The 23,815-nt window shown below is 33.4% G+C and overlaps 2 pseudogenes; both read right to left on the bottom strand.

Moving 5' to 3' along the window:
* Positions 1-1,940: 1,940 nt before the first annotated feature.
* On the bottom strand, positions 1,941-11,212 carry LOC149156126 (CDP-diacylglycerol--glycerol-3-phosphate 3-phosphatidyltransferase 2-like; annotated as a pseudogene).
* Positions 11,213-14,564: 3,352 nt separating this feature from the next.
* Positions 14,565-22,923, bottom strand: LOC149156125 (WAT1-related protein At5g07050-like; annotated as a pseudogene).
* Between the last annotated feature and the right edge of the window lie 892 nt (positions 22,924-23,815).

Here is a 23,815-nt window from a genome sequence, read left to right as displayed (position 1 = left end):
TATATATTGTATTATAATACTGTAAAGAAGAAAATATATTGAATAATCTTGTTGGTTCTCCTAGTTTGGGCTTCGAGGATGAAATCCCATGTTAGTGTGTGTGTTTTCCATTGCATCTATTATATTTGATTAAGAAAATTTTTACAACAATTCATTGTATAGTGTTATAACCTACATTTGGCATAAGAGAAGTTTTGTATTCAAGTGGGTTCCTTTGTGGCTAAGGGGTTTGGCTCAGGCCTATGGTAGACATTATTACAACAGGAGATTTGTAGAATTGATTCTTATGGTGAAAGGAAATGAAAAGCAGTTCAAATATAGAGGTTGAGAATTTCAATAAGCAGAGTTTTGAGATATATAAGTTCAAAATAGAATATTTATTGGTAAACATAGATCAATGGATCATTGTGGATCTGGGTATCGCACCAATAGGGATCAACAAAATACTAGACCAAGATCAGAATACAATTGTGTCTCTCAAATTTAGTATTATTGAATGTTTCATGGGAAGCTACATCAAAGATTTTGTGGAACAAGTTTGGGGCTTTGTATTAGTCTAATTAATCAGTGAACAAAGTGTTCTTGTGGAAAAAAAAATATAACTTGAGGATGAAGGACAAAGACTTTTTGACAAAGCATCTAAGTGCCTTCAATATTGTGGTAAGTCAACTATTCTTTGTTGAAATTAAGATTTCAGATGAGGATAAGTGTATCAATTTTTTTTGTTCTCTACCAAAGTCATGGGTTGGGTTGGTTGTTTCTATAGGTATTAATACAACTACTTCAAGCCTCGATGAAACAATCTCATCCTTGTTATCAAAGGAGATTGGATAGAAAAACATGGAAATGAAAAATTGAGATGCCTTTTCTGTAAGAGGACGCTCCTAGAATAAACATAAAAATATGTCCTCGAATGGGATATCTAAATCTCAGGGAAGATCCAAATATTCATGAAAGTTCATAAAGGTATGTTGGATATGTGGAAAAGAAGGGCATTATAAGAAATATTGTAGATCCAAAATTGTTGAGAAAGGGAATGGATTTGGTGTTCCTTCTCCAGAAGAAACAAACCTTCGCAAATGAAGGAAGGGATGTGTATTTGGATTCTTCAAGTATACTTGTAGATCATGAGGCATGGTTGGTTGACTCATGATATCCTTTCATATGATATCTCACAAGGATTGGTTTTGTGAGTATGAAAGATATGATGGTGTTGATGTTTTCTTTGGAGATGAATCGATAGTCAAAATCATAGGACGAGGAAAAGTCAAGTTGAAGCTCAAGGATGGAAGGATTAAAACACGCCTTAGCATTCTACACATCCCAAAATTTGCCATAAATTTGGTTTCTATAAGTAAGATGAGCGATGTAGGTGTAAGAATAGTGTTTGAAAAGGATACTTGTAGGATTCTTTGAAGAGAATTGATATTTCTAAGGGGATTTCATATCAAGAATTTGTCTAAGTTGTTGGGAAGATTTTTTAGTTAATGGTACAATAGTTTGATTGTTCCTTAGAGTGGAGAAGAAAAAGGAAAAACTCTTATAGTCTCTAGAGAAAAGATTATGTCGTGGCATCAAATACTAGGGCATATTGTAGAGAATCTTTGGCCTTTGAGTGTTGTGTGATAATGGTATAGTAAGAGGTAATTCCTAATTTCTATGTATTTTTTTGTGAACATCGTTTATAGGGGGGTTAAAATAAGGAAAGTGCCTCCTCTAGTGCTACGAGGGTAGGGGGAATATTATAGTCGGTGCATACTGATGTGTTTGGACCTATATGAGTTCCATCACTAGGAAAATCTATGTATTATGTCTCATCTATAGATGAATTATCAAGCAATACATGGATTTATTTCCTCAGGAAGAAATATTAATTCATTGACAAATTCAGAGAATTTAAGTCTCTTGTGAAAAATCATATGAAAAAGAAAATGAAGGTGTTAAGGAAAAATAATGGCGAAGATTTCTATGGGAATGAATTCAAAGAATTTTGTAATAAGTGTTGCATAAAAAGGTAGAAGAATTCTCCATACACACCTCAGTAAAATGGAATTGTAGAAAGGATGAATAGGATGTTGATGGAGAAAGCAAGGAGAATGCTCAGTGGTGTCAGGTTGGGACAATAATTCTAGGCAGAGGCAATGGAAAATGTGTGTTATTTGGTATAGATCATCCTCGTCAACATTGGATGACAAGACTGCACAAGAGGTATGAAATGGTAATAAACCTTTTCTTAAATGTCCTACAGTATTTGGCTATGATGCATATGTACACATTTCAAATGAGAATAGGAGTAAACTAGATACGAAACATGAAAAGTGTATCTTTATTGGATAAAAATCTGGTTTGAAAGGTTATAACATTTCGAACCCATAAACTAAGAAGGTTGTGTATAGTAGAGATGTGGTATTTAGAGAAATTAAATATCTTTTCAAACAAGAAGTCCTCCCAAGGCAAAAAAACCAAAAAAAAAATAGGGTTTGAATTGTGGGATGATGAATTGGACTCTACAAAAGAACATGAATTAGAAGAAGAAGAACCACCTACTCCAATATTTGGGGGATTGATTCAAGAAAGAAGGCAGTCATAAATTTATATTCCACCTAATCATCCATTCAAAATTTCCTTTGTTTATTACTGATGATGATCTTAGAACTATCTAGGAGGTAATGGATTCAAAGGATGGTAAACTTTGGAAAAAAGTGGTGGTGAAAGAAATGACAGACTAAGACAAGAATGAGGCTTAGGATCTAATGGAGTTTATGGTTGGAAGAAATTCCATTGGCAATAAATGGGTGTTTAAGAAGAAGTTAAATTCAAAAGGAAAAACGAAGAAATATATAAGGTTTTTTAATTGGACCCATTTGATGAATGTCTTACCTCCTCCTCGACCTCATTCACAACATGGGTATATTTTGGGTTATTTTTGTTGTTGTCCATATCATCACTCTTGTCGATAAAATCCATTAGATCACTGTCATGGGCCATGTGAATCCACCATTGGTTAGTTTAGCGTATGGAAATGCCAACCTACCATTCCAATAATTATCTTGCCCAAGCTTATTTTGATAATTAGTCTGTTTTGTAAATTGAATAATAGAGTTTAGTAGGATTCATATCCCAAAATAAAAATATAAATCTTATAATAACTATAAGTGACTCGTTGTAAATCAATTCATGTTAAAGGAAACTAAACTAATTTTTATTAAAGTTGATATTTTGATCAATTGAATGAAAATTTGGTAAAGCAAACCTCACGTTACGAATGGTTAAGTGAATCCATTGAACTTCCACCTTACAAATTCTTGAGTGAATCTTGTTGAACACAATTCTAACAAAGTGAGTGAGTACAATGAGAGATTATGCTAAGATTAATTGTATGTTGTATACTTATACATTTTTCGTTGTTTTTCTATAGCCAAAGTTATTTTCTTATTAACTAAATATTTATTTATTTGAGTTTTAAAAGGACACGTGTCAATTTGATGTAACAAAAAAAATGGACTACAATTTCTATTGGATTAAATATACTGGAATAATTTCTATTAATCAAAATTTGTGTATACATTTTAGTCTTCCTCTTTTCTCCTTAGCCTAATTACACAATGATGACCTTCCATTTTGTCCTAGTGATCCTCATCCCCCTAACCTATCATTTCTCCCTCAAACCTTTATAATGAAAAATAAACACTTTTTATCTACAATAAAAAATCACTGAAAAATCTAAAGCTAATTACAATTTTGGAAAAATCTCCCTAAAAGACAAAAATCTAGAAAAAACACTAAAAGTGTCTAAAAATTAAAAATATAGAAGCCCAATTTGAGGCCTTGAATAAAAGAACTTTGGCCCTCAAAAAATGTCCATATACTAATTACATGCATTATTCTCCTCTGGTTGAAAAGAGCTACATGCATTATTCTCCTCTGGGCCTCATATAAAAGAATTTTGGCCCTCAAAAAATGTCCATATGCTAATTACATGAAGTATTCTCCTCTGGTTGAAAAGAGTTACATGCATTATTCTCCTCTGGTTGAAAATAATGTAGCTCTAACACGTTGTTGTCCTCAAACTTATACCATTTATTTTATAGCCACCAAAAGATATATCACTAATGACCACATTCCAAGACTAGTAGTAACATAAAGTGTTGCAGCACCACAAGCAGATAGATCATTAACTCCATTTTGATTACTCCTGGTTTCCAATAGAATTGTCAGGGCTAACATTTGGGAAGCAATTTTCCACTTTCCCAATTTTTCACACCATAACAACCTCACATAAATCACCACCTTGAGAAGCAGCTCACTCTTAGACTGTTGGCAATATTATCACTTGAATACTTAAAGAAATGACAAGCACATGCAATAATCATCGAGCTTCACCAAAGCAAGAAATTTCTAGAGTTGTCGTACACTAACACTAACCTGGTTACAACTATAATTTTATCATCCATGTGGTCCAAGAATGCTCCAAAAATAGACCCTGATCCCATTTCACAAGCAATATAACCATTCAACCAATTGGTGGCAGCATATGCCACAAAGATACTTCTTGTATCCATAGTTACCCCCTAACTAATAAAATAGAACACAAAAATTAGAAGTGGAACTACAATGACTCGCCCTAGTGTCAACAAATTCAACAATGTAAGAAACTTGGGCGTCAAAGAAATCAGATTGCATTTATCGCCATTTGTTAGAAAATATTTCACAGGGGCAGAGGAGAGGAGTCTAGCTCACAAAACAATTGTGGCAAGGAAATCACAATTGCACAGAGACTTAATTAAAAACACAGAAAATAACTCACGACAAAATAGAGTAAAAGAAAATGGTTGTGGTAAATCTACTCATGAAGGTTTAAGGCCACATTGCAACATAACATACTTTTGATTATAATATAAAACATAGGAAAATAGATTAGCGTGATAAATTTGGAGGCTTCTGCTCCAAGTAAAACACAAAATACTTACTGTGATTTACGTTTCACTAGGGGGTTGCAGAGTAACACACAATAAAACACAGTATTTATTATTTTTGCATGCTCACCAATATTTTCTCCATGATTTTCTCCTCACTACCTCACAGACTTTCACCCTCTCTCTCGCTCAACCATACAAATGACTCTTTACATTCATATTTATCTCAACATACAAATTTTACTTTAATACATGACAGAGCAAATCATTAAGACACAGGATGGGTGATTATACAAAATGAGGGTTTTCTTGAACTTGTAGAGGTTGCGGAGTGCAACTAAGAGTTGTGTAGTAAATGCTTGAATATACATTTTACCAACTATGTATTAAGTTCTTTAAATATCTAATGTGTTGCGAAATGGTCAGTGTTGTACTTCTGTTCAGAACTTCAGTCCTTCTGCTTGCAAACAAAATCACAACCTGCAAAATTTGACTGGGCAAGTATGGTGGTTGTCAATGTGTTTAAGGCGATGGTTGAGATTAATATTTCCAACACTCCTCCTTAATAACAACTGTCGCCATTGACAATTCCCAAACAATCTTTGAGATAAACAAAATTTTCACGTGCCAATGGCTTTGTGAAAATATCAGCAAATTGTTCCTATGACCTGCAGTGTTGCAACACTATTTCATCATTGTTAATGAACTCTCTGATAAAATGATATTTAGCATCAATATGCTTGGTCCTCTTATGAAAGACATAGTTCTTTGACAATGCAATTGCAGATGTGTTGTTGCAAAAAATAGTTGTCATTCCCTCTTGGTCGTGGTGATGATCCCTCAACATTCTTCTCATCCAAACTACTTGATAGGTTGCCACTGTTGCGATGGCATAATCAGCTTCTGTTGTTGACAATGAAACTGTCGGGTGCTTCTTGGAAGCCCATGAAATGGCTCTGAAACCCAAACGAAAAACATATCCTGACGTGCTCTTTTTATCATCGACACTTCCTGCCCAATCACTGTCAATGTAACCAACCAGCCTAAAATCATCTATTGCGGCATACAAAATACCATATTTTTTTGTCCCATTGACATACCTTAGAATCCTTTTTTTTTCTTGCCAATGTGTTTCCTTGGGTGTCTCCATGAACCTCGACACCAAACTCATGCATACATTATATCCGACATAGTGGCAGTCAAATACATCAAGTTTCCTATCATGCTTTTGTATAATGTTGGATTGGCATTGTTGTTGCAATCTTCTTTGGTCAACTTCAACCCCATGACAGTTGGAGTTGGTGTGGATATGTTGTTCTGCATATTAAACCTCTCCAAAATTTCTGCTACATACCTTGCTTGAGAAATAAAAATGCCATTTTTTGTTTGCTGCACTTCTATGCCGAAAAAATATCTTAACAATCCAAAGTCAGTCATTTCAAATTCATTCTTCATGACTTGTTTGAAATCAACGATGAGGAAATCATCACTACCTGTAAAAATCAAATCATCTACATATAATACAACAATAAGAATCTTAGCATCACTCTCTTTAATGTAGAGAGTAGGCTCATTGTCACATTTGTTGAAACCATTGTCTAAAAAGTAAGCGTCTATTCTGCTATACCATGCACACGGTGCTTGCTTCAGCCCTTAAAGAGATTTCCTCAACTGATACACTTTATCTTCTTGGCCTTCTACCTCATAACTAGGTGGTTGCGCAACATACACTTCTTCTTTTAGCACTCCATTCAAGAACGTTGATTTTATGTCCATTTGATACACTTTCCATTCATGTTTTACAGTAATCGCCACAACTATACGCACTGTCTCCATCCTCGCGACTGGCACAAACATCTCCACATAATCCCTTCATGTTGTTGCTTGTAACATTTGACAACTAACCTCGCGTTATGCCTTTCAATCTTCCCGTCGACATTGCTCTTGGTCTTATAGGCCCACTCCACTCCAATGATTTTTTTTCCTTGTAGAAGGTTCACTAACTCCCATGTGTCATTCTTTTCTATTGCTTCTATTTCTTCCTCCATTGCAACAACCCATTTTTATTCTTTGACTGCATCCTCAAAATGGATTGGATCATCCACATGACAAAACAATGCAAATAAGGAATTTAGACCAACGCTAATATCAACTTCATCTTGCTCATAAATTTCATTTAAATTTCTAAATTTTGGTCTTCTTATTCTTGCTGAGGATGGGCTTGACATGTGACTTGGTGTTGCGCTTTGTGGTGTGCTTCGAGAAGCACTTGCTTGATCGTGTGGCATTGTCCTATTATTTATTGACGGTGTTACTTGTTGCTTGCTTTGTTGCACTTGAATAGGATTAGAGGGAGTCATTGTTGAGTAATTGTTTGTTGATGTTAATTCCTCTTTGTCCTCATGTGGTATACATGCTTTGACAATGACTGCCTTCTCTAAACTTCCATCCCATGCTTCCTCTTCTATGAACTGCATATATCTGTTGATTATGACTTTCATGGTTGATGGATTGTAGAGCTTGTATGCCTTGGATTAATCTATATCCAAAAAAATTGAATTTATCCCCCTTATTGTCCAACTTCTTCCTCAACTGATCCGGGCATGCGCATATGCCACACATCCAAAAACTCTCATGTGAGTGACACTATACTTTAAACCACTCCATGCCTCTTCAGGAACTATGTTCTGGACACTTTTGGTTGGACATCTATTTAAGATATATGTTGCACAAGCGACAACTTCAGCCCAATAATCATTTGGAAAATTATTTTCCTTCAACATACTCCTTGCCATTTCCATAATGGTCCTATTATTCCTTTTCGCCACACCATTTTGCTGAGTTGTATACCTTGTTGTAAATTTCTTGTGAATTCCATGTTCCCTACAAAAACGTAGGAAATGATTTGAGATTTATTCGCCACCTCTGTCAGTCCTCAAGACTTTGATGTAGTGTCCACTTTGCTTCTCAACAAGAGCTTTGTATTGAAAAAAGCGCTCAAAAACTTCATTTTTCTATTTTATGAGATAGACCCATGTCTTCCTTGTATAGTCATCTATGAATTTCAATAAATAATGGTTGCCATCAATTGATGGTGTTTGCATTGGTCCACATAAATCTGAATGAAAAATCTCCAAAGGTGCCTTTTCCCTTACTAACTTTCTTGCTGGAAATGTCTCTCTATGTTGCTTGCCCAAGATACATCCTTCACATAGGTTGTCCAGTTTTTCTATGAGTGGCAATCACTTCACCATGCCTTTCCTATGCAACAAATTCAAACCTCCAAAGTTTAGATGTCCAAATCTCAAATGTGATAACCAATTTTCATCTTTGACCTCTGCTTGATAGTTCACTTGTGTGACAACTGCATCTTTTCTTCCATCCTCTTGTGAGTTCATTGATAGTTGTGCTTGTGCACGTTCTTTCTTCAAATCTGATCTTATTTTTAGGGGAAACATTCTATTGTTTATCATCTAAACCTTTGCAATCAACTATCTACTTGGAGGCCTATCCAAAATCGTGCACTCGTCATTCTTGAAAAATACATTATAGCCCTTTTGCATGAATTGTGCAATGCTTATGAGGTTATGCTTCAAATCGGGGACAAAGTCAACATCTGAGTTGTACTTCTTCTCCCCCTTCTTTGTTAGGATATTAACTCTTCCTTTGCCCATGACACAGACTTTGCTATCAATCCCTAGTGTAAATTCATATTTCACACTTTCATATAGATTAGAAAACATTTATATGTTCCCTGACATGTGGTTGCTACACCCTAAATCTAGATACCATATATCAATTTGTTTTTCTTGTGCTACATTACAAGCTAAAAACATGCTATCATGGTTTTGATTTTCCTTTGTAAAATTTACACTTGGTTTGTTACTAATGTCATAATGCTTATTTCTACATTCATTTGCATAATGACCATACTTCTTACAATAATGACATTGAACTTGATATTTATCATACCTCTGACCTTGTGCTTGATTTTGGCTTGGGCCTTGACTTGGATTTTGATTGTTGCCCTTCCACCTCTGTGTGGGCTTCTTCCTCTTCCTCTAGCATATGATCTTCTAGTGCCTCGACCTTTACCAAATGAAACTTGTGTCTTGAAGGCATGCTCCAATGAGGAGCTTGTTGCCCTATTAAGTCTATGTTCATTAGAAATCAATGATGCATGAATCTCATCCACTGAGAACTGTGAGAGATCAGTTGTATCTTTTATGGCCACAACAATGGCATGAAACCTTGCTGGAAAACTTCTCAAAACTTTCTCAACTATTATCCTTTCCTCAAGTGTCTCACCATGAGACCTGATTTGAGTAACCAACCCAATTAAATGTGTAAAAAATAAGTCCACATTCTCAGACTCTTTCATACAAAGTGTTTCAAAATATTTTCTCAACATTTGCAATTTTTTTGATGTGACTTTTGTCATGCCTTGGTAGGTTGTCTGGAGGGTGTCCCATGCTTTCTTAGACTTCATTGTTGTTGTAATCCTTGGGAAAATACTTTCATGAACTTCTTTAAAAATGTAGAAGAGGGATTTTTCATCCTTCTTCATGTTGTCCCTCAACATATCCCTTTCTGCTTGAGACAAGGCATTATATGCTATTGCATCTGTTAGTTCTTGAAAACCATCCTCCACCAAATCCCAAATGTCTTGAGAAGAAAACATAGCCTTCATTGTAATAGCCCAATAATCATAATTTTTGCCATTAAACTGAGGTATTTGAGGACTAGTCAAGCTTGTTCTTGATGTTTCCATTTTTTAGTGAGAAAAAAAAACTTTTTACTTGCTGATAAATATGCTAAAAAGCAATCTAGGCCTCAAAACAATTTTAATTGCTAGTAAAAACACTTGTTTTTACACTAATATAGTTTAACCTGCTCTGATACCATGTTAGAAAATATTTCACAGGGACAGAGGAGAGGAGTCTGGCTCACAAAACAATTGCGGCAAGGAAATCGCAACTACACAGAAAATAACTCATGGAAAAACAGAGTAAAAGAAAATGGTTGCAGTAAATCTACTCATGAAGGTTTAAGACCACATCGCAACATAACATACTTTTGATTATAATATAAAACATAGGAAAATGCATTCGCATGATAAATTTGGAGGTTGATGCTCCAAGTAAAACACAAAATACTTATTGTGATTTACGCTTCAATAGGGGTTGTGGAGTAACACAATAAAACACATTAATTGTTGTTTTCAAGCGCCCACCAATATTTTCTCCACGATTTTCTCCTCACTACCTCACAGAATTTCACCCTCTCTCTCACTCAACCATACAAATGACTCTTTACATTCATATTTATCTCAACATACAAATTTGGCATTAATACATGATAGAGCAAATCATTAAGACACGGGATGGGCGATTATACAAAATGAGGGTTTTTCTGAACTTGCACATGTTGCAGACGTAGTAAATGCTTGAATATACATTTTTCCAACTATGTATTAAGTGCTTTAATTATCTAATGTGTTACGGAATGGTCAACGTTGTACTGCTGTTTAGAAATTCAGTCCTTCCGCCTGAAAACAAAATCGCAACTTGCAAAAGTTGACTAGGCAAGTATGGTGGTTGTCAGTGTGTTTAAGGGGGTGGCTGAGATTAATATTTCCAACACCATTCTCCTCTACCTTGGCCTTCTTAGATGCCATATCAGAGACAATTACCATTTTGTTATTCCCACTTGTGTGAACCAAACCTTGTCATCACAATTCTACCTTAAAGCCTATGTTTTAACTTGACTTCTCCTTAAATCCATAATAGCAATGGAACCAATCCATACACCCTTTACAAGAATCATTATCATCATCATGATGCAAAATACAAACTGCTTCTACAGGTAATCCATTACGAGCATTTCTAGCTCATTTGTTTTGCAACCGCTATGAAGTAAACAACCATTGTCTTACTTGCTTCCTTCCTTGAATTCTTCTTCTTCATTTGGTTCAATTCATTCCTCAACCTTGCATTTTCCTGGGAGGAATACCTGAGTGTCTCCTTAAGATTACCTTGTTCCTAGCCTAGCAAATGACATTTTGTTTCCATACTTCTATCATAAATTTTCTTCCTCTCACCCTACTTGGAAGCCAAATATCTATTATGTTTCCACTTCCATCCATAGGTGTCGATCTTTTTACCAACCTTTTCTGATAACTCCCCACCACTTTCAGGCATATCTCCATCAGAAGATTGTTGAATATTCAGAGCTCCCTCATCGTTTTGATTTGGTTGTTGATAAGAACTGTAGATGCAGATGAGGAAATAATCCATGCCAAGGAATTCATTAGCATCGATTCCATTAGTGAGTGTATAATTCTCTATATCGTCATCACTGACCAAGGTTTCTCTCACAGCAGAGAGGTCATAAACCAAAGATTCAATCAATATACTCGAGAGATTCAATCAATTTACTCGAGGAAATAAATTATGCTTCTCCTCTTTGCACCATTAACACAACATAATATTGTTACCTTCATTTACATAACATAATCTTGTTACCTTCATTCTTTTAACAAATTGTCTTTCAAAAAACATATTCTTAGTTTTCCCTTCACCCTTAAGGGGTAGTAAGATAACTTTAGATCCATTCTTCCAAAATGTATATGTATTTTTCTCATCATCGTGCATGACTTTTCTGTCATATAACCCTGGCTAGCCCAAAAACATATGGCATGCATCCATTGGGATGACATCACACCACATTTCATCTTTGGAAGTCTTTCCTATACAAAACTTGACCTAACACCTTTTCTCTATAGTGACTTCATTCCCCTTTTTAACTTATGTAATTTGGTAAAGGATGGGGATGTTTATCACAACTTAGGTTCAAGTTATCTTCTCTCTTTCTAGAAACTAATATTCTCACAACTACAAATTTCAACAATAACTTGACATACCTTTCCCCCAAAGTGCACTTAATTCAAAAGATATTTGTGTGAAGCCAAGAATATTCATTACTTCTACTCTGTCTTTGCTCCTTTTTTGGAATCACATTTTCTCTCCTCATCATGAGATTCTCCCCCACAACTAGTGGAACTTGAGATTTAGCTCCTTCTTCATTCTTAGCTTGATCCAAGTTCAATTTAGGTTGCTCTATGTGTTCTTGATCTTGCATGTTATAATGTGGGCATTCAAATTCTCTATGGCACTCTTCACCACACTTAAAACAAACAAAGGGTCTTAGTTGGTTTCCCAATGATTTTCCACCATTGTAACCTCCACCCCTCTAAAATCCTCTTCCTCTTTGTTGATTTGGGTTATTTTGTTGAGTATCTTCTGATTTCTCTACTCCTTGGGATGATTCTCCTCTAATATAGTCCCAACCACGACACAATGGAGATGATTTACCCATCCTTGCTATTCTATTCCTTTGAAAGTATAGTTAGTTTTGTTTTTCCTGACTTATAAGGCTATTTAGTATCCCTCTTCACCCCTCTAAAATCCTCTTCCTCTTTGTTGATTTGGGTTATTTTGTTGAGTGTCTTCTGATTTCTCTACTCCTTGGGATGATTCTCCTCTAATATAGTCCCAACCACGACACAATGGAGATGATTTACCCATCCTTGCTATTCTATTCCTTTGAAAGTATAGTTAGTTTTGTTTTTCCTGACTTATAAGGCTATTTAGTATCCCTCTTCCACGTTGCTAACCCTATGCATGCTCAATTCATCTTGGATACAAAATTTGACAATTCACATACTTTGTAGCTAATTTCTCATCAATTTCTTGGTGATCCACATGAATGGACAAATTATAAAACTCCTTCGTAAGATCTTTCGTAATAGACATAATTTGCTTCAAGGTCAAGCTTGAAAGATCACAGACAATTTGAAAAACAAACAAAAATTGAATGTTACCATATTAGTAGCTTCTGACCACCAACAATTACTATGTACATATCATTTTTTTTTCATATATACTAAGAAATGATTACGCTAAAAATAATTGATGAGAGATAGATGTCGTGATTTTTTTTTAAATATAAAATTATAAATTATAAATATTAAATTAATTTGTTTGATGGAACTTAAATGGATATGATATAAAAATAAAATAGTTAATTTAATATCATGATTTTTTTTAAATATAAAATTTAGAATTATAAATATTACATTTTTTTAGAGGTGGTTCACGGGTGGCCACTACATCCACGGAAAATCTCGGAAGGTCAACCATGAAGGGAATCTTTTAAAGCCCTTCAGCCATACTAGCAGGGCTTAACCCCAAAGGTGTCGAGAAGAATTGACCCGATCAACAAAGTACTTAACAACAGGGAAGATCAACCACAAAGGGAATCTTTTAAAGCCCTTCGGCCATAGTAGCAAGGCCTAACCCCAAAAGCATAAGTACTTAACAACATGGACTCTCGACCAGTGAAGCTAACCATTAAGATTTATTATAAATATTACATTATATTGTTAAATAAACATTAAACAAACATAATATTAAAAATAAAATAATTAATTTAATAAAATATTTATTTCAATAAATTCATATATTTTTGAAAAAATTATTTAAAAATTTATATAAATTTGAAAAATAATTTTACACATACCTATTCATAAGAAAACGAAAAGAAACGCATAACGATAAACTGAAAAACGTTGTCCAGTTTTTTGTTTTAAATGAGGGGAAAATATATATACTATATAATGAACATCGAGATTTTCAGCGTATAAGATGCACATTTTATAAAAGAAAATGAGAGTGAAATTTCCTTTAGAAATTATCGTTTTAAACTCGAAGGATCACTGGAGGGGATAATTTTCCTTTAGATTTTTTATATTATTAAGAAAAATGGTATAAATAATTTTTTTTGGAAAAATGATATAAATGGTATATTTTTATATATTTTATTAGTATAGATTATCTAATCTAATTTAATATGAGTTTAGAGGGATCAAATCTTTTTAAAATGTAAAATATAATGTGTTATTTTCCGTTCTTTAAATTGTATTTTTTAATGCTAAATAAAATATATATAAGACATAAATTAGTTAAAAAAGATTTTCAAATGGTTTATTGAAATCTCTTATTGAAATATTTTTGAAAAATATAAGATTTAAGCAACTTAATCCTACATTTTTTTACTTTTATTTTTTTATTATAACGAACATTATTTTTCTATTTAAAACATAATTTTTATTTTTTATTTTTATTTTAAAAGGGAGCTGACAAACTTACACATACCCTCATACTTGGTTGTAGAATGAGCCTCTCTGGTCAATATTTTTTTCCACGTTGAAAAATAGACATGGTTTTAATAAAAACGACTAATTTTAAAGTTATTTTTTGAGTTTCTAGTGAATAAATTTGTGGCTAAATCTTAATTTGTGTTGTTTAAACTGGTTTTTTGTTTGCATATATAAATTCAGCACCCTCAAAAATTTATGGAACACTTCTATAATGAAGAATTCACCTGTCAAACTGGTGATTTCAATAAATCCCAACCAAATTTTAAACCAATTAAATCAAAAAATAAACTAAAAAACTTTCCAAAAATTACAACTAAATACGACTCAATCAAAATTATAAAACAAATCCATACCATCAAAATTATAAAACAAATCCCTACTACTCATTCGTAAACAAACGGTTGTTTAATCTCGATGGCGATGTTGCGTTAGATTACAGCACTATTTATATTTTCTGCGGATCGATTTTGTAACAATGGCCGTTTAATTTCAATGGCTATGTTGGGATCTTCAGTGATTTGATTTTGGGAATCTTCTCTTTCAGTGGAAGTGTCCGCAAGGTCACCCTGGTCGTTTTTAGCTTTGCCCCACAGCACGCAATACAGACCCACTACCACCAAAATTGCCCCCACCACACTGCACACGAACAAAACTTTAAAAGATGTAATAACAAATGTGAACCAGCTATCTGATACTAACTATCTAGTATGAAGATTATTTGGAACAATGAAATAATTCCATCTGGCAACTATTATGAATCAGGAAACGGTGGAAATATTGTTTATATACTAACCATCCTGTATAGAGATTATTTGGAAAAATGAAATATTCCATGATTGCTACTATTACAGTAGCCAATGGGCTGTAAACAGCTGAAAACATAGGCCCTTTCTGGCGTATACACCATGATTGCAGAGACATCGCAAATGCTGAACTCATCACACCCTGTAACAACCGCAACCGATACATGCAGACCGTTTCCACCCTTAGTTTACAAACTCACATATATTCTTTGAATCAAAACCATTGTAATCTGTATCAGAGTAGCAAGGTTCCACTTTATTGATCTTTGTTGTAATGAAATTCACCTAATCATCAGTGTTCAACATACTTTGGAGGGTGCAGTAATCTTTTAGTCGCCCCTGCCAAAGGCCATCATTTCATATATTGACTTTGTAATGGATATATTTTGATTATAAATATTTATATATGTGTTAATATATGTTTTTGGTTAAAATAATTTTAGCTTTAGTTTGGAAAGTAGATTAGAGGCTGTAATTGTGGCTTAAATATGAATTTTCCAAATTAAGCATGTTGTGTTGGACAAATAAGTGTTTAAATTACAAAATATTGGTCAGAAAACTATATAAACCAAAATAGTTGAAACAAGAGACACATAAACTAGATGTTATATAAAATGCAACATACCATGAGTACATGAAGAGTCTAATTGGCTGGAGAGGATGCCTTGGCTCGTGTAATGGTGGCTAACCCCTGTTGCAAAGGATGACTACCTCCATGAGTTGTGTGTGCTCATCCATGATTTGATAAAGTAGGTGCAATTCCTGTGAGCCGAGGAACAACTAATCTCTTCTTTCATTGTATTCCAATAGGACCATGCCCAACAAATTTTTGGAGTACCAATACAAGTCAATTGTGTGCATATACTAATTTTGGTGTGCTCTCAAAGTGCCCAATTTCAATTGTGTGCATATTCTAATTTTGGTGTGCTCTCAAAGTGCCCAAATTTGGAACCGAGTTTGAAACCTTTGTTATGACCTTTCAATTTGATACATCATATCTTTCATCGGCCACCTCCTGCTCAATGTCAATAATTTCATGTTGAACAACCAATGGCATGTGTTCACAATATCTGTCAGCTCAATCTTGGGTGCTATTGTGGGCACCATGGCCTCTATCCCCTCTCCTCGAGTGAGCCCTCTGGCATGGCATATTAACAACTTAGGGGAGAGTGAAAAACCAAATGAGAAACTCTAGGGATAGTACTGGCCAAGCAGCTAGAGAACTAAGAACAGTCAGGCCGAGGGAAAGGTATGTAAGAATAGTGATGTTGAGGGGAATGTGGGTGAATATGAAAAACATGAGGAGCAGGAGGCAAGAGGGAATCTAGTGTTGAGAATTGCAACTAATGATGTTGAGGAGAGGTGGCTCCCTCAAAACTAGAAGAGCCTTGTTTCTAACGAGGTCCTACTGTAGATGAGAGGGATGAAACAAAAGGAACCTTAGACAAGAGAATGAAATGCAAAGAAAGGAAGGGACCAAGCTAAGAGGGTTGGTCCTTCTAATTGCTTAGCTTCACCGAGGCGATGAATAGAATTGTTTTATGCTTGCACCCTAGAATTATCAATTCCTTGACCATAAAATAGTTGTAATGATTATAACATTCTTGATTGCCTCATAAAATCACCGAAAAAATCATTGGTACTAGCAATGCCATCATTGTTATCCTTTGTTTCCTTTGGTTTCTTCATTGAGTAGTGAATATGATGAGACCAACTTTGGTTTCTTCACTGAGTAGTGAATGTGATGAGACCAACGACTCTTCAGGTAAGATTTCGAGTGTATGAGACCAACACCTCTTCAGGTAAGATTTTGAGTGTGGTTTCTTCATTGGATAGTGAATGCAATGAGACCAAGGACTCTTCAGATAAGATTTCAAGTGAGGCAATTCCAATGGGAATGACAATAAACCTTAGTCCTATGGACCCTCCACCAAGTTATCCTCTTCAATATTAAGCGCACACAGTTGTCCCTATGTTCCTCCTTCCACATGCACACTCGGGGGAAGGCCCCATCTAGGTGTTCATTTGTGCATATTGGAATACTCCCATCAAAGATTATTAATGTATTAATCAAATAATTTTTTATTTGTGTATTATTGTATTGGTAGAGAGAATTTACATAACCAAAATTATTGAATTGAAAACAAGAAAAGAATGAAAAAGAAAATATAATTTTTCCCTAAATTAATGATTATATATATATATATATATATATATATATATATATATATATATATATATATATAACTTCTTACTGATTACTTATGAGATATATGAATAAATCCAATTATTATTAGCATGATTAATATATATAGGATAGTATCAATACCTTATTTATAATTAATAACTATTAACATGATTTTTTTTTTCAAATAATTATATTTTTCTTTTGTTTTCATGATAAATAAATAAATAATTATTTTTGACAAAAAGTACTTAGTCATATTAAATATTTCTATTCATTTTTTTTTCTTAAATTCTGTATAAGAACTATGATGTCATGCAACACTTTTTCAAAATGTAATAGATAATATTTTTTTATTTTATAAATGATTTAGGGTCGATTTAAAAGTATTAAAAAATTGAAAATAGAAGATTATACTAGTTATGAATAAAAATATAATATATAATAATGGAGAATATTTTTCGTATAACCCATTTTAAATATTTTATATTTTTTTTTCTAATTTAGCAAAACCAAGATTATAAAATTTGAAAATGGAGAAATATATTAAATATGAATAAAAATGTAATATATAATAATGGAGAATATTTTTCATATTTTTATAACTCATTTTATATATATATATATATATATATATATATATATATATATATTTATTTATTTATTTATTTATTTCAATTTAACAATAACAATAATATAAAATTTGAAAATAGATGAGTATATTAACTATGAACAAAATATAATATATAATAATGGAGAATATTTTTCATATTTTTTATATAACCTATTTTAAATATTCTATATTTTAATTTTTTTCAATTTAGCAACAACAAGATTATAAAATTTGAAAATGGAGAAATATGCCAGAATAAAAATATAATATATAATAATGGAAAATATTTTTCATATTTTTATATAATCTACTTTAAATATTCTATATTTTATTTTATTTTCAATTGAGCAACAACAAAATTATAAAAATTGAAAATGGAGAAACACACTAATTATAAATAAAAATATAATATATAATAATGGAGAATATTTCTCATATTTTTATATAACCTATTTTAAATATTCTATATTTTATTTTTTTCTCAATTTAACAACAAGAAGATTATAAAATTTGAAAATAGAAAAATATACTAATTATGAATAAAAATATAATATATAGTAATAAAAAATATTTCTATTCTCTATTTTAATTTTTTTCAATTTAACAACATAATTCTTAATTCTTGACCACATTATAATTTTTCATTAGTTAATTTTTTTCTCAATTTAACAACAAGAAGATTATAAAATTTGAAAATAGAAAAATATACTAATTATGAATAAAAATATAATATATAGTAATAAAAAATATTTCTATTCTCTATTTTAATTTTTTTCAATTTAACAACATAATTCTTAATTCTTGACCACATTATAATTTTTCATTAGTTAGATGGTATTTTTAATGTATAAATTACTTCAATCTCTTAATAATTTTGGGAGTTTTTTAATTTTACCAACTATATAACGAGTTTAATATTTTTTTGAAATTTATATTAATATTTTTTTGAAATTTATATTAAATTTAATTAAAACGGTATTAATTTATAAAATTAAAAATATTAATAATAAACTAAAATTCACGGACAGGATTGCTCGGATCTTTAAAAGGTATAATATTCTCTTTTCCTTTAGACCCCTCAAAACTATTAGTAATTCCCTCCGATAGGTTAAAGATCCCGTTAACCCCAAGGACATGAAGGGTGTCTACTTGATCCCTTGTTCTTGTGGGACCCCTACATCGGGAAACAGGGTGCTCCATCCATCAGAGGATTTGCGAACATGCAGCTGACCTAAAACATGGGAGAACCAAGTCTTCAACGCTGGCAAAGCATGTGGATAAGACCAAGCATCACGTTTGTATTGAGGAGGCTAAGGTTATTGCCAAGGTTGCCCAGTTCCATCATCGGAAACTCAAGGAAGCTATTGAGATCGAAAGAAGGCTTAACAATTTCAATAGAGATGACGGTTGGAAGATCAGTAGATGTTGGATCCCTGCCCTTTCTTCTTAATCTCCCCCCCCCCTCTTTCATCTTTTTTCGCTTTTCTCGTTCCCCTGGAACCTTCCTATCTCCTTTGGTTTATCCTTTTTGACTCTGGACTCTTTCCAGGCCTTCTCGTGTTTATTTTGTGCCGCTCCTTTTTCCCGGATTGATATTGGTATCTATTATTATAGCTAATATTTATTTACTTATTATTATTATTGTTATTATTATTATTATTATTATTATTATATATATATATATATATATATATATATATTAACGAATATCTATTATTATTTTGCTTATTTTTATTGGTGAGACGTCTCCCCTTTCCCTAATTACTATTGTTATAACAAATATTTATTTACTTATGTTTTTATTATTATTATTTATTTATTTATTAGTTCTTCGTAACTAATTTTTATATATATTATTATTATTTTATTATATACTAATTTTATTTATCTATTAAGGAATATATATTATTATTATTTTTATATATGGTTAGTATTGGTAATTTATCTATTATTTATTAACGGATATATATCATTGTTATTTTCTTATTAGTATTTACTTTATTATTTTTTTCATAACTAATTTATATATATTATTATTATTTTTATTTTTATATAGATTTTTTATTTATCTAGCCAATATATATTATTATTATTTATTTATTTACTGATTTGTATTATTATTTTTTATTTTATTTAATTACATTTACCTTCTTTATAAATAAGTTAGGTCTTCAATTTAACTAATTCCTATTTAATAAAAAAAAAAAAAATTAATTATTAAATTATACATTTTAACTAATTATTAAAGTAAACCCCTTCCTAAATTATTTCATTTATATAATTATATATTTATATATAGGTATGGTCATTACTATCTTCCTTGAAATAATTAATTTGACTTTTTGACTGACCCTAAGTCAAAGCGAGCAGTTAATCTAGATAGCTGTTGGAGGCCCTGCTCATACTATTTAACACGCAAAGCTGGATCTGTTTCTTCAACTTGTCCTCACGATGAGCCACACTTGCTGGCTCGAAACGCGTCCACAGAGGTCTTTCTATATATGATTTACGCCGAAGCTCTTCTTATAACTAAAATTCTAATTAACCATTTGAAACAAAAATAAACCTTTCTAAAATATTCACATTTGTTACTATGCTTTCGCCTATAACCAAAGAAAGAATGTTGTTGAGAAATTGTACCGAATACACGTAGCTAAGAAGCTCGATATTCCAACCAATGGCCCACACACTTGATGTTCGATGCTCAAACATCAAAGCAATTACACCAGACTGTAGTGCTCCAAAGAGGCACATGATAGTAGTAAATGATAATTCAACTGGATACTTCTTCAAAATTGGAGCCTGAATTAACAAACAAATATCAAAGATCAGCTGTCAATTTGTGTTAAAAACAGCAAGAACTTCCCTAAAAATCACATATCTAATCATGGCAAATTACCTGAAATACAATCCATGATGACCCTGCAACAACGTTCCCAGTAAGCAGTATGGAGCCCAACATCCAGCTGTTAACCTTGGAATTGTTGGCATTTAGATTGGCATCAAGTATTTTAATTACAGGGCCCTTGTAGAAGGTCATCACCATTGCACCACCTACAGAAATAACGATGCCCACAACCTTTGCTTGCCCTCTCAAACACTTAATGTCGACTTTCTCAAATCTGAAGAAATCAAAATTAAACTAGTTTGAGCATTAAATTGCATATATCATACCCAAATTTGTCAAGTTCAATAAACTTCCAAACTGAGAACTAGGATCTCCAAAAGAGGATTTTCTTTCAGAAGAATCCTATTTCTTTTCGGCATATTGATAGATCTGATTCCTCTTACCGTAGAATAACGGCCATCACAAACGTGACGACCGGGACTAAATTGGTCATTGCTGAAAGTAGAACTAGTCTAGTACAATCCCTTGAAGTAAAAGTTTTGACTGATTGTAATTCTGCAGTAGCAAAAGCAAAACTCTTCAGTTAGTACTGTATATGTGGGTTGGTAGAAAGATACAGTGATAAGCAAATGTGATGCGGTAACTTTTATCTGGATAGTGGTTTTTTTTTAATATTCTAGAAATTTGATGGATATAATTTGAATCATTGTTTATTTTTATTTTTTATCGTTAGATTTTAGATTTTTGTGTTCTATAATGATAATGAAAATGTTTTTTTATTCCTCACATCACATTTCATATTCATCAAATTTCCAAATAATAAAATTTGCAATTACTCTACAGAAAAACTTGATCTTTTCTATTAGAAATATCTAATTCGACCATGGTTACTCATAATTGAAGATCCAACTTATATTAACGCCAACAATCTTTTTATTTTTCCTCAGTGATAAAATCAAATGCTTTCTCTACTTACCCACATAATGCGAGCAAGAAAATTTGAAAAGAAATAGCCAATGTCAAAGGTGGCCGTCGATCCCTGCAACAACAGACAACATATTAACTCTTGCTATGGAGAGAACTGGTGAGTGTGCAAACAGCCTGAGAAACTGAATCCAGCCATGAGCTACTTTTGGTTTGACATACCGTTCAAGAACATAAGCGAAAGGAGCAATGGCCACCGTAGCAAAAACTTGTCTGTATGTGACAAGAACGAAGGGGTTCATTCCATCGACGAGAGCGATTCTGGTGATAATATTCAAGCCTGCATATATGACCCTAACTGTAATTTGGGCAAGATGGGGCTTGAATTTCTCCATTTTTTGGTCTGCAGATCATGGGGTTCGTCCCATATATTCATAGATTCAATAAATATCAGGTCTATTGGAAACCTAATGAAGACACACCTGCAAGTCAAAATCGAAGAAAAAATAGCGCGTGAGACTGACCGCTGTGGCATGTTCACGCTGTATGAAAGATCGATCTTAGCGCGTTCAAGTTGCAGTGGCCTGAAATTTAATATACTTCAAAGATTTTGACATTTCAGTACGTGTTGATCACTTCCAAATCTTGCGATTTAAAAATTAAGGAATACCTAACAAATTTCAACTTTATCTTCATAAATTGAAGAAAAAAACAGCGTTCAGCTCTAATGCGACTTTTTGAGATTCCGGTGACGGAATCCGGCGGAAGAAATTGAGATGAAATCATGATTTGTTGCAGTTAAAATGGTTTTTTAACTGCATATTCGGATTCAGCACCCTGAAAAACCCCTGGGACGGTTTCATTGTGCAGAAATTAGCTATCAAACTTGGATTCCAATAAATTACTGCCGGATTTTCACCGGAAAAAATCGCCGGAAAGGCTTTCAAAAAGTCGCGTTAAAGACTACTCCAAATTTAACTATTTGAGCATGTTTCCATAAATAGAACAAGAAAAACGTGGTTTCCCATGTTTGAAATGATCGTGCTTCCCAATTTTCAAACAGCGTTCAGCTCTCCCAAATTTAACTATTTGAGCATGTTTCCATAAATAAAATAAGAAAAACGTGGTTTCCCATGTTTGAAATGATCGTGCTTCCCAATTTTCAATGTTAACCATGATCATATTATGCTTACTATGACCACTGAACCACATACCGACCGGATGATTACTGCTTAGTTCGTGATGATTGCACCGCAGCTAAGTCAGCTAAGTCCCCGGGAGAGCCGAGCGTCAAAGGGAGAGTTAGCCACCTCGCAGTCATGCCTAGCCTATCAAGGATCCAATAACTGACAGGCTTAATCTTTGATCTCAGCTGTCTTGCAATTGGTTCGTGTTTTGCCCTCGAACCAACCATATCGCTCGCAAAAGTTGTGCTGCTCCAACAACCAACCGGAAACGAGCCAGCCTTATTCACTTTTGCATGGCCTTCGATTCTGTTTCATTGCCACGTTCTCCCTTCCTGCATGAAACATCCTTTGTGGCAGTCCTGAGCATGCATGGGGACGCTTGGAGGGTAAATCACGCCATCTCGAAGCTTCCCTCACTCCTTTTTAAGTTGCCCCCTGCAGTCTTCAACAGGTTTTCGGCCTTCTGGCCTCGCGGCCTTGGGGGCCTTTTGTATCCCTGGTTTTGATCGTGAAGGCATCCTGCATCTTAATCTTTCCTTGTGTGGATTGTGGTGGTTTCGTTTAAGGTCTCAAGCGCTCTCTCCCGCGGCTCTCGGTGAATTCATAGGTCAATTTCGTTCCCTATCCTATTTCTGTGTTGCTTTTCTTGTTTTCATGGTAAAGCTGTTTAAAGGACTCAGTTATAGCTGTAGAAAGATATAATTTCTGCCCTGTAAGTAGACAGTTATGGCTTAGCAATGTGGATTAAAATGGCTATGTTCTTCTGAATGCTAGCCTGAATTTCGTCGCTTCCAAAAATGCTGAAGTCCTTACTATTTAAATTAAAGAACTCTATAGTCATTTACAGTCCGTGTTCAGATTTTCGGGTTAGAATTGGCAATTGGTGGTGCATTTTTCAGTTGTACTGTTGTTGCATCAACTGTCAGGAGTATTCGAATGCTTAGCCTTCTCCTCAAAATCTTGTTGCTTTCACTCTGTTCCTATAAGGGTGAAGCCGGAATAACTAGATAATTTCCGGGACCTTTTTTCCGGCGATCTGTCAAAGGGGATTTTCAAAATTTCCTGGAGTAAATGGCTCTGTCCTAATCCACCGTGTCTTCTATACTTAATAGTACTCTC

The sequence above is a fragment of the Pinus tabuliformis genome, chromosome 9 (genome assembly GCF_031772625.1).
Source record: "Pinus tabuliformis cultivar Carrire ecotype Pingquan chromosome 9, CPIR1, whole genome shotgun sequence".
Classification (NCBI taxonomy): Eukaryota; Viridiplantae; Streptophyta; class Pinopsida; order Pinales; family Pinaceae; genus Pinus; species Pinus tabuliformis.
This window is presented reverse-complemented; position numbering and strand designations above follow the sequence as displayed.